The sequence below is a fragment of the Bubalus kerabau genome, chromosome 11, assembly GCF_029407905.1.
Source record: "Bubalus kerabau isolate K-KA32 ecotype Philippines breed swamp buffalo chromosome 11, PCC_UOA_SB_1v2, whole genome shotgun sequence".
NCBI lineage: Eukaryota > Metazoa > Chordata > Mammalia > Artiodactyla > Bovidae > Bubalus > Bubalus kerabau.
The window spans coordinates 34426949-34432948 of NC_073634.1; the positions used below are offsets into that span (position 1 = coordinate 34426949).

The 6000-nt window shown below is 39.4% G+C and overlaps 1 long non-coding RNA gene across 1 annotated transcript in view; it reads right to left on the minus strand.

Moving 5' to 3' along the window:
- LOC129623054 (uncharacterized) overlaps window positions 1-2124 on the minus strand; it is a 55557-nt gene extending 53433 nt beyond the window's left edge. Inside the window, exon 1 of the long non-coding RNA XR_008700318.1 lies at window positions 2006-2124. This is a non-coding gene — a long non-coding RNA (uncharacterized LOC129623054). The remainder of the gene's footprint in view (window positions 1-2005) is intronic.
- Window positions 2125-6000: the final 3876 nt, after the last annotated feature.

Here is a 6000-nt window from a genome sequence, read left to right on the forward strand (position 1 = left end):
CCCTGTCTGACACTGTCTCCTGGAGTTTGCTCAAACTCATGTCCACTGAGTCGGTGATGCCATCCAACCATCTCATCCTCTGTCTCCCCCTTCTCCTCTTGCCCTCAGTCTTTCCCAGCATCAGGGTCTTTTCCAATGAGTCAGTTCTTCCCATCAGGTGGCCAAAGTATTGAAGCTTCAGCTTCAGCATCAGTCCTTCCAATGAATATTCAGGATTGATTTCCTTTAGGATGGACTGGTTTGATCTCCTTGCAGTCCAAGGGACTCTCAAGAGTCTTCTCCAACACCGTAATTCAAAAGCATCAAATCTTTGGGACTCAGCCTTCTTTATGGTCCAATTCTCATATCCATACATGACTATTGGAAAAACCGTAGCTTTGACAATATGCACCTTTGTCAGTGAAGTGATGTCTCTGCTGCTTTTTAATATTCTGTCTAGGTTTGTCATAGGTTTTCTTCCAAGGAGCAAGCATTTTTTAATTTCATGGATTCAGTCACCATCTGCAGTGATTTTGAGCCCGAGAAAAGAAAATCTGTCTCTCACTGTTTCTACTTTTCCCCAACTATTTGCCATGAAGTGATGGGACCAGATGCCATGATCTTAGCTTTTTGAATGTTGAGTTTTAAGCCAGTTTTTTCACTCTCTTCTTTCACCCTCATCAAGAGGCTCTTTAGTTCCTCTTTGTTTTCTGCCATTAGAGTGGTATCATCCTCATATCTGAGGTAGTTGATATTTTTCCCGGCAGTCTTAATTCCCCTTGTGATTCATCTAGCCTGGCATTTTGCTTAATGTACTCGGCATATAAGTTAAATAAGCAGGGTGACAATACATAGCTTTGATGTACTCCTTTCCCAATTTTGATTCCCAATTTTGAACCAGTACATTGTTCTATGTCTGGCTCTAACTATTGCTTCTTGTCCTGCATACAGGTTTCTCAGGAGACAGGTAAGGTGGTCTGGTATTCCTGTCTCTTTAAAAATTTTCCACAGTTTGTTGTGATCTACACAGTCAAAGGTTTAGTGTAGTCAATGAAGCAGACGTAGATATTTTTTGGGAATTCCCTTGCTTTTTCTATGATCCAATGGATGGTGGCAATTTGATCTCTGGTTCCTCTGTATTTTCTAAATCCAGTTTGTACACCTGGAAGTTCTCAGTTCACATACTGTTGAAGGCTAGCTTGAGGGATTTTGATAATTACCTTGCTTGCATGTGAAATGAGTGCAATTGTACAGTAGTTTGAACATTCTTTGGCATCCCTTTCTTTGGTTTTAGAATGAAAACTGAACTTTTCAGTCTTGTGGCCACTGCTGAGTTTTCCAAATTTGCTGGCATATTGAGGGCAGCACTTGAACAATGTAATCTTTTAGGATTTGAAATAACTCAGCTGGAATTCCATCACTTCCACTAGCTTTGTTTGTAGTAATGCTTCCTAAGGCCCACTTGACTTCACACTCTAGGCTGTCTGGCTCTAGGTGCATGACCACACCATTGTGGTTGTCCAGATCATTAAGACCTTGTTGTATAGTTCTGTGTATTCTTGCCACCTCTTCTTAATCTCTTCTACTTCTGTTAGGTCCTTGCTGTTTCTGTCCTTTATTGTGCCCATCTTGGCCTGAATTTAGAGATGCCTTGATATCTCTAATTTTCTTGTAGAGATCTCTAGTCTTTCCCATTCTATTGTTTTCCTCTATTTCTTTACATTGTTCACTGAAAAGACTTTCTTATCTCCCCCTGCTATTCTCTGGAATTCTGCATTCAGTTTGATATATCTTTCCCTTTCTCTTTTGCCTTTCACTTCTTTTCTCAGCTATTTGTAAGGTCTTCTCAGGCAACCACTGTGCCTTCTTGCATTTCTTTTTCTTTGGGGTGTTTTTGGTCACTGACTCCTGTAAAATGTTACAAACTTTCCATAGTTCTTCAAGCCCTTTGTCTAGTAGATCTAATACCTTGAATCTGCTCATCAACTCCATTGTATAAACATAAGGGATTTGATTTAGGTCATACCTGAATCGTCTAGTGGTTTTCCGTACTTTCTTCAATATAAGCCTGAATTTTGCAATAAGGAATTGATGATCTGAGCCATAGCCAGCTCCAGGTCTTGTTTTTGCTGACTGTATAGAGTTTCCCCATCTTTGGCTGCAAAGAATACAATCAATCTTATTGACATATTTAATTGTGAATATATTTTTCCCAAGAAGAGGACTTCATTGGGATTCTATCATCTAAAAAAAATATACTATCACAATAGATCAATTTTTTTCCAACTGATATAAATTGAATAATAGCGTATTGGAAATCTTTTTCTCTCTAGGGAATCACATGGCATGTTAGCCTTATAAAGTCTTTGAGTTCTGCAATAAAGAAAACTGTTTAAATTTCTTTAGCTGAACAGCTACATTTTGAGAGAGCATCACTGTTTTTCATCACTGCTGGAACATCCTTCAGGGCAACTGTAGTGGATTCTGAGATGTGCTATCCACATATGTCTTTCAGGGTTGCCCCAGCTGTGAGCTCCTTTAAGGTTTGCCTCAGTCACAGAGAAACTTACCCAGTGATATTCCCTTCCCAGTGGTCAGGAGGGAGGCTGGCCCACATTCAGTTGCATACTGAGGTAAGAATGTAAAGGCCTAGCCATTTTGCCCAAATGTAGGATAGCACTGACTAGCACTAAGTACTTCAGAGCTCCCCGTAGCGTTGGATGAGGTATGCGTGCTGTGCGTGCTAAGTCACTTCAGTCATGTCCGACTCTTTGCAACCCTATTGATCATATCCCAGTGGGTTCTTCAGTCCATGGGAATCTCCTGAAAGAATACTGGAATGGGTTTCCATTTCCTTCTCCAGGGTGAATGAGGTGTTGTTTGGCCTAAATAACAGTTTGGCTCTTCTTCTCAATCCTGCTTCCAGTCCTTGCCACAGGGTTAATCCCAATACATAGCTTAAACACCAAACTCCATCTCAGAACTACTAAAAAAAAACCATTTGTGAACTTGTTACCAGGAGTAGTCTGAGAAACAAGGCAGTAAGATGGGATTTGGAAGCAAGATAACTCACTGCCCAGTGGGCAAGGAAGACCCCATTACTAGTAGTAAAGAAATCACAGAGGGCTCCTGGCACCAGATGGAAGTAGAATTGTTCAAATTCTCACCGATTGTGAATTGGGATGTTGTATAGATGGGAAGGATGCAATGGCTAGTGTGATTCACTAGGTGCTTGAGAATTTCAGAGAAAACTGCATCCATGTGGATGATGGGAAGGGGTAACTATTGCTAGGCACCACTGGTGCTGCAAAAATGAAAACAGAAAACTATGGTTTGTTACCCAGAAATTGAAAGCCATTTTTGAAAGTCAGAGGGACTTCTCAGTAGCCTATGAAGATGCTCTCCTCTTCTGAAGTGGGAAAGAAGAGAAAGTGGAGTACCACTTCTAGGATTTAACAGTCACAGTGGCTGAGCCCCAGAGGATGTTCAAAGCTCAACCAACACAAGTTTGTTCATTACTCCATGGTCAGAATGTAGGTTGGGAAATGTATAGCTTTTGATGAATGATGAATATCATTTAACTGTGGTGACTGAGCCAGATGAACTAGAAGTAGCTAGCACACTGGAGGCTTTGGTGGAAGACATCGGAGCTCCAAAAGATAGAAGGTAAACCCTATGAAGATTGAGGGGCTTGCCACATCAGTAATATGTCTGGTTGTTAATGTGTGTTTGGAACATCTGATATGAGTAAAAGACAAGTTATGAGGCACTAAACATAACTTCGCACTGTGAGTGGGTCCAGCAAGTCATATGGTGAGGCAGGCCCATTCCTATCATGAGAAAGAGTGGCATTTGATATACCTGGGATGATGCACTTTTGTCATGATTGGGCACAAGCAAACTGGTAATCCAGTCTCCTGTGTCATTCCCAGTGGTCCTCAAAGCTCCTTTTTCAGCTCACACCTGTAATCATATGAGAGCTTCCTTCAAATGTGTCATCTTGGTATATGACTGCAAACCGAAAAGGAATGGCAGTTGCACAGGCCTTTAAAGAGGGGAAATAATCTCAGAGGGTAGAGTGGAGCACCAGGGTCTCAAACTGTATAAAAGAAAAATGGCTTAAGGTTAGAGTATATAAGAATTCATGAGCCATTGTATTAATGAAAAGTCTGGCTAGCTAGCCGGGAGCTTGAAAGAAGAAACATTGGAATTTGGGAACGAGGTCTGAGCTAGTGGTATGTGGAAGAACGTGTTTGGACAAAACATGAAATGGAGTCTTTGTGCAATGTGCTAATACCAGCAAGAGGCTGTCCTACCATGTCAAGAAGGGAAATGTTCCAAATGCATGTGTTCTGTATGAGTAGGAGAGGAGAAAGATAAAATCCATACATACTTCTCACTTTATTTTAGTTTGATATACCATTTATTTGATTATAAGCTATTTATAATTTTATAATACAGTGAGTATAAAATAAGCATGTTGGGTAAGAGACATAAGGGAAGAAAAATATTCTTTGAGCAAAGACCCTACAGAAAGTGTACAGCAGTACGGAGGGTGGGGGTAGTATAGGGTGAAAATCAATGATATAATCATGATTTAAATAAGACAGAGCAACTAAAATGAACAGAAGCCACTGCACCTAAATGCAGAACTTCATTTACATAGAAACAGGAACAGTTTCATGTTCAAGAAATGTCAGTTTTCTATAAATACGGAGGTTCAGTCATTACCACCAGAATTATTCATTATACTATGATTCAAAACAAGATGAATATACCGGGCCAACATTAGAACTCCAATCCACAAAGTGGCCTTTCATGTTTTGTCAAAACTGGGTTTGTCCATCCAAAAATAGAAGTTTGCTGAGTATGTGATAAGGTCAGAAAATAAAAAGGAAATGAACTCATTTCTTTCCCAATACAAGTGAGCAAGGACTAGTCATTATAAACATTTGGAATGTTTAACTGACTTGCATAGATTACCATTTCCTTAAATATTTTAAACTTTAAAATTTGGTAATGGGAGAATATTGGCATCTGAGTTTTTCTTCCAATTGTTTCTCTCTCTTCACCCCTATCTTCAGCCACTTCTCCTTTCTATTGTTTACTTACCTATATCATATCCATTCTTTAAGCCCTGTGTGAGACTTTAAAGTCTTTTCTGATGACTTGCTTTTAGGATTTTCTTGGGGACTCTGTGTGTGTGTGCATGTTCAAATATACATATATACTCTTATTTATGTTGCTCAAGGTTTAGTGGACCTTTTCAAATTGAAATCTCATCCCTAACTTCAATTTCAGGATATTTTTGTCTATTGATCCTTTCATAATTTCTTTATCATCATAACCTCTATTCTCTCAATCTGGAACTCCTCCTATAAGAAACAGTATATACATCTTGAATACCTGCTCCTAGTCTCTGCATCTTCTCTCATGTTTTGTCTCTTCTCTGTTTGACTCACGTTTTCTTCCAGATCACACATTTTGTCTTTAATGGTGATCATTCTAGTGATTTAGTTCAATTACAAGTACATTGTTGTTGTTTAGTTATGTCTGACTCTTTTGTGACCCCCATGGACTATAGCCCACCAGGCTCCTTTGTTCTAGGCAAGAATACTGGAGTGGTTAGCCATTTTCTTCTCCAGGGAATCTTCACAACTCAGGGATAGAACCTGTTACTCCTGCATTGCAGACGATTCTTTACCACTGAGCCACTATAAATATATGTTTATACTTAATTGCCAAACCCTTTTTCTTATTTTCTGTCATTCTGTCATAGCATGACAAACTTCAGTATACACTGAAGTTCCAAAGTATTGTCTCTAAAGTCTTTGAGATCTCAATTATCTCTGTTTCTTCCAGGACTAGTCTTTCTCTGTGTTCACTTTGTTCTTACTTCATGATGTGGGTTTTTCTCAAATGAGTAGTAGTCCTTATTGGTTTGTTCATGTTCATACATGAACTGGTTTAATGGAGTCAGGTGGCATGGTGTTTCTTTGAAGTTATCCCATCCTTTTCTTC